The sequence below is a fragment of the Lolium rigidum genome, chromosome 2 (genome assembly GCF_022539505.1).
Source record: "Lolium rigidum isolate FL_2022 chromosome 2, APGP_CSIRO_Lrig_0.1, whole genome shotgun sequence".
Taxonomy (NCBI): Eukaryota; Viridiplantae; Streptophyta; class Magnoliopsida; order Poales; family Poaceae; genus Lolium; species Lolium rigidum.
Genome location: NC_061509.1, coordinates 99,905,573 through 99,915,638, shown reverse-complemented (window position 1 = coordinate 99,915,638; position 10,066 = coordinate 99,905,573).

The following is a 10,066-nucleotide window of genomic DNA, read 5'->3' as shown; positions in this document are numbered from 1 at the left end:
TTTTTTAAAGCTAAAACATGTAAAGTTTGGCCAATGTTTTGCAAAAAAAAACATGTGAAATAAAAAAATCAATATTATTAGATGGATCATGAAATATATTTTCATATGATATTTAGTTTTCTAAAGAGAGAATTCCCAATTTGACACTGGTTAAAGTTTCAGTTCCTTATTTGGCCCTAAAAAACTTTTTCTTCCCTATTTGACATCCTAATTTCATTTTCTTCCCTATATGACATTCTAGTGCATTTTGAGCCATAACAGTGTTAGCTAGGGACCTAAGATGACATTTTTGCCCCTGATTCAATATGTGACCAATTATTTTACACATGCCAAAATTGGCAGTACCGTGATATATTTGAAGCAATCATTTGGATTTTGATACAGAACATACAGAAATAACTCATCTACCTAGATGTGACAGGATAAACAAAATTGCTCAGCAACCGGTGCTAGCTGTTTCTCACACAATACATGGATGAAAAACCAATCTCGGTCTGTGTCGATCTTGCCAGCCCCGTCGCTAACAGCAGCAAGAATAATAAGAGCTCCCAGCCACGTACGAGCCCGAGGTTGAGCTCGCATCCGTGCCCAAACCTGCAGCCATGCCCCCTGCTGAGCTCGCCGACGGAAGCACCACAACGGCGGCTTATCCCTGCGCTGCAGTGCCATTCGCTGCCGTGCCCGAGTCACCGTCCGGTTCCCTGACTTGACCGCGCTCCGCCGCCGTGTCCAGTCCGACCTGCACATCCCCTCCGCCCCTGCTGCGACCAGGTGGACTCCTGTAGCTAGAGCCCCTGCCACCCAATGCTAGGATTAGCGCCGCCGCTTCTGTTTGGTCGGGACTGAGAGGGAGATGAGCGGGAGGGGGAGGGGTCCGTCTGGGAGAGGGACAGGTCGGCCACTCGGCCTAGGACCTTGTAATTTTGGCCCCTTTTTTCCCGGCTTGTGTTGATTGAGGCAGGGGCACTTGAGTCCAATAAAAACTAGATGATTCCCCGCGCGTTGCAGCGGGATAGAAAAATACATCATTAGATTAAATATTGTTGATCATAGTAAGGTTGAAATATGAATTACGTTCTGATATGGACCTGTTGATTTTCCGATGCAGTTACGCATGCTTACGACTTCACTTTAGAATCATATGATATATCCCTACACAAATAAAATAATGCCATATACTTTTCCTTTGGCATGATAAAATAGCAATATAGAATCTCCTGTTCACTAAGAAAACTTTCTTACATATTACGGCACAACATCACGATTTGTAAGCGGTTGCAAAATTGTATTGTGCTTGCTACAATATAAAATTTACCACCTCTCTATAAAAACAACACATTCCAAGGTTTGAAGTCGGAGAGAGGGGATGTGATGATTGATGTTTCAAATAAGACGACGTTTGCATTTTAAATTGAGCTCTTTTTCGTATTTGAAAATAGTGAAAAATGAAATAAGACACGTGAAGCTTTTTTATCATTCTGACATGAAGTTATTTTGCCGCAGAAGGTACCATTACAATTGAGCATAGCAATCAACAAAAAAGAACGATGTTTACATGTGCATGCATAATCGAAATCAATACGCTGCCTGATCATCCCTAGGAATAGTAGTCTGGCTAATCTGCAAGATAGACCAAAACAAAGTATTAGAATCACAAAATATGTTGCGATCAAAGGAAATATAATCCCTGTACAGAATTGAAGAAATAAATTTGGGGAGCTAACTACTGATGATAAGATGGTATTGATAGGCCGGTAGCTGTAGCGATGAACAAAAAACTGAATCCTTCACGTACGTGCCTTTCAAATCCACTCTCATTTTGGCACTGTATCAATCTCGAGTCTCGGGCCTTGTAGGAAATGAAGGTCGTTATTTTCGTCAGCTATCTGTGCTTTCTACCCGTGGTTGCATTACCACGGTGACTGGTGGGAACATAAAAGGCCGTCAGCATATAAGGTAGAACAAATATAGTAGTAGTTTAATCTGGAGGCTCGACATACCATGGTGAGATGCGAAGATGGAACCACTTCCTTCAGGTGGTAGCACCACTAAAGAATAGAAAGATCAGACTATTTGGTGCTCGTGAGAAGAAAGGAATCACGCTAATACTCCCCACGCTAGTAGAGACATCTGAGAAAGGCCAAGTAAAATCAATCTACAAAAGGACACAAAAAGCAACATCGACGGCTGTGTGTGGTCGGGAAGCACCTTTGCTGAGGTAGAGGCTGCATGATTTCCTGGAGAAGCCGAGGCTGCGACCATGAAAAAGAAAAGAATATCTATGGTCTGCTGAATTGTGTTCGTACTCAGGAAGATTCGTGCCGACTGCCGACTCTTCCTCCAAATTCGCCCTCTCCAGCGTGGCGATGGTAAATTCGTGTGGCAATACCAGAAGGCAAGGGGCTTCGACGGCGGCTCTAAGGGCCACTTCTTTTAGGCTTATAGAGCTGCTTCTGGGTGCCAAACGGCTCAAGCCCAAAAGAACTCTCTGGCTTAAACGTGGCTTATTTCTACCGAGAAGCCAAGGTGTAGTGCAATCCCAGAAACTGGCCCAGGCCAGTTTCCCGAGCTTCTGCCTCAGAAAACCGAAGCGGTACATCAATCTACCTCTCTAGTTCGGTAAATTTTACGGGATATGCCACTCCAGCCTCAGCCAACGAAAAAAAAGGAAAACGCTTCGCACTCCTCTCCCGCATCGAGCGATAGACGCAAGGGTTCGTCACAGCTGCCGTCGCTCCGCCACAGCCTACTTCTCCGACGCCGCTGGCCTGTCGTTCGCAGCCTCCCCCGCCCTCTCCGTTACCGCCCCCGACCCTCCACTTCCCGTGGCCATCTATCCACCCGCAGATCGGACTGGCGCCGCTTCGGATGACTGGTTCTTCGATCCGCCGCCGCCGCTGACTATTTCTTCGATCCGCCGCAGCCACTGATTATTTCTTTGATCCGCCGCCGCCAGTTGAGCCGCGCGGCCGCTGTATGACGACCAGGCAGCCTGGCCACGGTGTAGCCCTCTCGAATCCTTCCAATTTCTAACATCTAGTAGCATCCCCTGTATGACGACCCAGCAGCCACGCCCCACGGTAACCAGCTTGGATCCGTCCAATTTCTAACAGCTAGATTAGTAGTATGATATGATGAAAGTGCGGATTAGATCCGTGTAGTCTGTGTACTCTTGTACAAATCATGGTAAATTGGCTGGATAATGAGCACAGTTCTTGCTATTCTGTAATTTTATTGGCTTTAGTTGTTCTTTTGATATGCTCTAACGATGGTTTGTTATACTCAGATGTGTTCAGATGCTTGATTGGACTAGCATGCCATGGGAATAGCATAACAAGAAGAAATAGTGCTATGAACTAGTGTTTGCTTATTTGTTTTGAATTTGTATTTTGGAATATAGACCGAATTGTACTATGACACCATGTTTTAGTTGTTATTAGACTTTCCATAATTTTTTGATTCATTTATATCTCCTTTTTCACTAAAAACTAGCATACATATGGTATAGTCACTTGTTTAAAACACATATCCAATTTAGGGACATGATAGACATTTCACAACTTAACACATGAAAGAAGCCAAATTTTCGGAAGCCCAAAAGAATAGGAGAAACTAGCTTCTAGGAGCTTCTTCCCACCTCAGTTTCTCCCCACCATTTTCTATAATCCGGCTTATGCATAAGCAGAAGCCCAAAAGAAGTGGCCCTAAAGCAGGGACATGGATACCCAGTCTGTTAGCCAATATTTACTTGAACACATGCATTAGACGGAAGATAACCAATAAATTTGTGCTCAAGTAATGTATATTATAAATTAAGAGGAGGAGATTACAGTACACGTACCAATGGAAGAATGCGGTGGACTCTGTGGATGATGAACAGGCCGAGAAATCAATCAACAGATCAACATCCAACGGGAAGACTGATAAGTCGATCAATCACACAGAATCCGAAATAAATCCCAAGAAATCCACGGCATGTGGTAGCAGCGGAAATCCGAAGACGCGACAAAATCTGTAGCCAGGGATGAACCTGCCAGGTTGGTAAGGTGGACTGAGGGATTCAGGGATTCTAGAAAAGGAAGGTGGAGGTACGATGGTGAGCGGGCAGTTACCGGCGTCGAAGCTGCTGCCCGTGCTGGCGGCGAGAGTAGGTTGCCCTGATGGGTGTGGAGGCGGACAGCACCATCCCGTGCCTTTTAAGGTTGTTAAAACGGCGGAGGGCGGATGAACTTCGTAGAGCAGTTTCTACTCACTTAAAGGTCCGATTTATTAGGTTGAATGCTCGGATTTATCCACCGGGGAGTCGCAGGGAGGAGCAGTCGTCGTGAGGGAGGAGGCGATAGCTCAGGAAGAGGAACGGAGCAGGCTTTTGTTTAGACGAACGTGGAGGACGTCTACCCAGAAGTATCGGTCAATGTACCCAGCCCATGTCGTTTAGAATCACCTGTTCTGGCCCAAATCCGCCCTAACCATCTGGTTGAGCCCACCAACAATCTATTTAAAGCCCACGTCGGTCTTAGCGAGAGAGACTGCCTAGCGAGAGTGTGCAAAATCAGAGTGTGGGGAATATGGGGTGACGTGGCCTCATGTGAGGTTAGGAAAATGGGTCCATCTATTTAGAAAGAGAAGATGAAGTTAACGACAGGGCTAACGGAATTGACGGCAATGTCATATAGGGCAGAAAATGAAATTAGAATGTCAAATAGGGAAGAAAAAGTTCTGCAGGGCCAAATAAGGAACTGAAACTTTACCTAGTGTCAAATAAGGAATTCTCTCTTTTCTAAAAGCAATTATCAAACTTTTATTGGCTTTAGTTTTCAAAGAAAAAAACTTAGGCTCCTTGTATTTGGATGAAATGTGGAGAAAAAGTAGGAGAGAAGGGTTAGGAAATTTTCCAAAAGTGCTATTGTTCCCTCCTTTGATTCATAGGAGTTGTGGAAAGGAAAATCAAAGAAACTATTCCTTTGGGGCTTAGTACCAAGCCAAATCATGCGGAAAAGGAAAATCCACTAAGAGCATCTCCACCGTCGCGCCCCATAGCGGCCCCGATAGCAATTTGGGGGACGGCGTGGTTTTTAGGCTCGCACCGGTGCGTCCCAAACGGCACCGGCTAGTTTTTGATCCCAATAGAATCGCCGGCATCCTCGTGTCGGCCCCTTCGCGTATGGCGCGAATCGGGTGCGTCGGCGCCTCGCGGCACGTCAGAAAACGAGCGTGGGCTCCTCCTAGCAGCCACACACACTGATTTCCCACCTCCTACCCACGCCCGAGCCGACTCCCACCCCTCTAGATCGCCACCGTCGCCGTCTCCGCCGCGCCCCCTGCTTGCAATAGACACCGCCGCCTATTTAGGAACCGTCGTCCATCGACACGGCCGCCACCCCCTCGACCGGCGGCCGTTGTTTCGCCCAGAACAGAGCTCGTTGCCACCGCGGCACAACCTCCCCGCCCACAAGGTGTTCGTCCGATTGCCGCGATGGACAGCGACGACGAGATGATGGTGCAGCTTTTCACTTGAGGAGCAGAACGCTGAGGCTGTCCGACGGCAACAACAGCAGCTGATTCTGACGAGCATGTTGCACGTTCGTCAGCCTTTCTTCGTCGTGCCTCGGCGTGGCAGCTCAAAGCCATGCAAGAGGAGGAACATCAACCGGCGTCGTCAAGCCGGCGCAATGCTGCTTGATGCCGACTACTTAAACAACGACGCGACTCACTCGCCAAACGAATTTCAGCGCCGGTTTAGGATGAACAAGGAGCTATTCTTGAAGATTGTCTACGGCACTAGGGAGTACGACAACTACTTCATTGCCAACCAAGATTGCACAGGTTTTTGGGGCTTCACCTCAATTCAGAAGTGCACTGTTGCAATGCGCTGTCTTTCATACGGAGCTCCTCCAGATACAGCCAATGACTACCTATGGATGACAGAGTCGACATGTACAGACACTCTCTACAGGTTTTGCCGAGCCGTCATAGCGATGTTTGCTAAAGACTATTTGAGAGCACCAAGAGAAGATGATACAGCTCGAATCCTGCAAAAAATGCAGCAAAAGGGTTTCTTGGGATGCTCTGAAGCATTAATTGTATGCAATGGGGCTGGAAGAATTGCCCTTTTCCTTGGCAGAGGATCTACAAGGGGCATACATGTGAGTGCAATGTCATTCTTGAGGCGGTGGCAGACCATGATCTTTGGATCTGGCATGCATTTTTTGGCATGGCAGGAACAAACAATGATATCAACATGTTGCAGCGCTCTCCGGTGTTTGCCAGGCTAGCTGAGGGACAAGCTCTTGCCGTGAACTTTGAGGTAAACTGCCACGCATACAACAAGGGGTACTATCTAGCTGATGGTATCTACCCGATGTATGCTACATTTGTGAAGACAATTCCCTTTCCAGCAAACGAGATGGAAGCTTATTTTGCAACATGCCAGGAAGCAGCACGCAAGGATGTTGAGCGTGCTTTTGGGGTGCTTCAGCAGCATTCCGCCATTGTCAGGTACCCTGCTCTCACTTGGTCTGAGTCTCAGATGTGGGATGTGATGAACGCCTGTGTGATCATGCACAACATGATCATGAGAGCGAGCGCGATGAACCTATGCAGGATGATCAACCATTTTATTATCAAGGGCCACTTGCTGAGGTAGAGCATGTATCCCAAGAATTTGCCGTTTTTCTTCATATGCACAATGAAATTCGAGATGCAGATGTGCATGCACACCTTAAGGCGGATCTAGCTGCGCATTTGTGAACGAGGAGAGGAGCCACCAACAATGCATGATTTTATTTCTATTTGTTTGGTTGTTTGAATAATTTAAGTACTATTTGTTTGATTGGTTGATTATATGAATAATTTAAGTACTATTTATTTGATTGCATGAATAATTTAAGTACTATTTGTGTGATTGTATGAATTATTGAATATAGTATGAATAAAATGTGATTGATATTTTGTTTCAAACTATTGTAAAAAGAAAAGAAAAAATTAGGAGCCGCCGTATGGGAGGCGCCGGTGTGGGAACAACCTCCCGAAATAGAAGATGCACTGCCGGCGGCCCCATACAGCAGTGTCGGCGATCTTGCCGGTGACTATTTAAGGGGCGCCGGTATAGATGCTCTAACAACTCATTCTTCAATTCTATGCACAAGGAACGAGTCATCCTTTTCTATTTCCATGTCTACCATATTCCTTTGATTTCCCTATGTGAATGAAGTGAAAGAAGGCCCTATTAATTGGAACCGAGCGAGAGTATTCCGCACCACACAGGTATTAGTACAGTAGGTGTGTCCATGGAAGAGAATCTTTAAAGTGATCTACTCCAAGCTCCCATCGAATTGAGTGTCATGCCGTCTAGTAGCTAGCCATTGCTCGCCATCCCTCCATCCTTCCGGTCTCTCTCGTACTCCCTCCGTCCATAAATAACTGGACGTGCGGGATTTTCAAGGTAGATTAGTAAAAGGAGAGAAAAATTACATTGGGAAGATGCAACTAACATCTCTCTCTTCTTTAATTATCTCACCTTCAATAGGTTTAATTATCTCACCTTCAATAAGCTAAGTGCATGTATAAATTAAGATAATATGTGCTGAATATTATTGGGTTTGATTTCCGTCACTAGTGGAGAACAGGCCTTTCGTCCCAAGGCCCTGGGAGCAAATGTCCCCGTTTTGAACCAAACCGGGACTAATGGGGGGCATTGGTCCCGGTTCATTATGAAAACCCTTTAGTCCCGGTTCGTTTGGACCCTTTAGTCCCGGTTGGTAATACAAACCGGAACTAAAGGGCTGGTCTCTGGGCAAAACCCTTTAGTCCCGGTTCGTATTACCAACCAGGTCCCGGTTCGTATTACCAACCAGGACTAAATGTCTACCATTTAGTCCCGGTTCGTATTACCAACCGGGACTAAAGGGATTTTGGGTTTTTTTTGCTCCTTCAATCCCCCCTCCCCCCTCCCGTGGATCGCCTTTTTTAACACTGTAAAATATAAAAGAAAATGATAGAAAATTCAAAAAATAAAATCTTTTCAGATTCTTGTATATTATGGAACCTACTATTATGGAAAATTAATAAATTTGAATTTTTACTTTTTTTGCAAAAAAAGGTTAGAAAAATGGTAAAACTACATTAACTTTTGCATACGACGTCGAAAAAAAACGTATAATATATCAAAATGATCGTGGGAAAAAGTTACATCCGAATGAAAATATGAAAGCAGGATTTTCAAAGTTTGGCAAAAAAATATTAAAAAAAATAATATTAAAAAACAATTATAATACAAATTAAAAAATAATATTTATAAAAAAATATAATTATAACATGTTATTACGTCATTAATTTTGTTTATTAAAATAATTATTTGGAATTCGAACAATAAATAAGTGTGACATCGACCAACATGTTAATAGGATTGACATGATACCAGTATCACAACATGCGCGCGAAGCACTTGGAAGTGGGATGGAAAAGGAACTTGGAAGTTAAGCGTGCTACTGCTGGAGTAGTGGGAGGATGGGTGACCGAGCGGGAAGTTGGACCACGAGTAAGTAATTTGACTAGAGATTATAAGCGTAGTTAGAGATTAAGTGTAGTTAGAGACTAAACTAGTTAAATAACTGAAATACTAGAAATTCGGGAAAAAAAAGAGGAGCGAAAAATAATTGAGCATAACAAAATGGATTTAAAAAATTAACAAATTTCATTTAGTCCCGGTTGGTGTTACAAACCGGGACTAAAGGTCATTTTCTCGACGCGCACCAGCAGCCCACGTGGCGGGACCTTTAGTCCCGGTTTGTTTTACAACCGGAACTAAAGGGAAGGGCCTTTAGTCCCGGATGGTTAGTCCCGGTTCCAAAACCGGGACTAAAGGCCCTTATAAACCGGGATTATAGGCCCTTTTTCTACTAGTGCGTGCGACAGAGAGAAACATTTTTTCTAATTTAAAATGCATTGGAAACATAGAAGTACACTTATTCATGGACAAAGTTTGAGGCTAGATGTCCACTAATTTGAGGACGGAGGGAGTAGAGCAGAGGTGTGGGCAATCTTTCACCAAATCACGGGCGGGATTGACCACGCGCGCAGCACGAGGACACTGCGGCAGCTGAACCGGAGGTAGGACTGATCGATGCCAACGTCAAACCCTCCGCGACTGTGTGGCTTGTTTTTCTTTTCTTTTTTTGCGGAATGGAGGAGATAATATTAAATCAGTGATCTTACAGATAAACCTAGAAGAAACTGAAAATTACAATAAGGCCCTTCTTCTAGATCTCGATGGGGACGCCGCACGGAAGCCGTCGGTGCGCGCCGCTGCTGCTGCTCCGCTTCACGCCTTGGATATGAGTCAGCCCTTGGCGTATTTTTTTAACTTTTTTGCGTTCTTTTCGTTTTCATTTTTTCCTTTTTCAAACTTCCTTTCATTCTCTTAGATTTGCTTTTCCATTATTTTCACTTTATTTTTTATTCCCCTCTTTTTTCTAGTTTTAATCCTTGTGGGGCAAATATATGACTTAAGAATTAAACGAACATATATTCAGACATGCATCAATAATATTTTAAAATTATATGAGCATTTCTATCAATATGCATGAACGTTAATTTTGTTGTACACGAAATTCATTTTGATTTTATTTAATATATGTATTATAATATATTAACTTTCATTATTTTTATAAATATATGAGTATTTTGAATATTATTCTTGAACATTTATTTTCTTAGACGAGAACACTTATTTTGGCACACCTGAATAATTATGTTCTGTAGCACATACATTTTTCTTATAATAAATATATAGCACATATGAATTGAAAGATTCATAAGAAAATATGTTCATTTCAAGGAGCGGTGCCAGATCGGGTTCATGTTGAAACCCTTCAGACATCAGAGCCTCTGACTTGGGATTTGGGAAACACTTGTTTGATGCCTTAAGCTTCAAACAGGGCTTCGACGCCTAAAGGTTACAACATCGCTGCATTTGGTGCAGCTCATTGACGGATAAGATATATTATTTCTTACAAATCTCGAAATTAATATATTTAAAAGGATGTCCGTGACAATAACTGTCCAT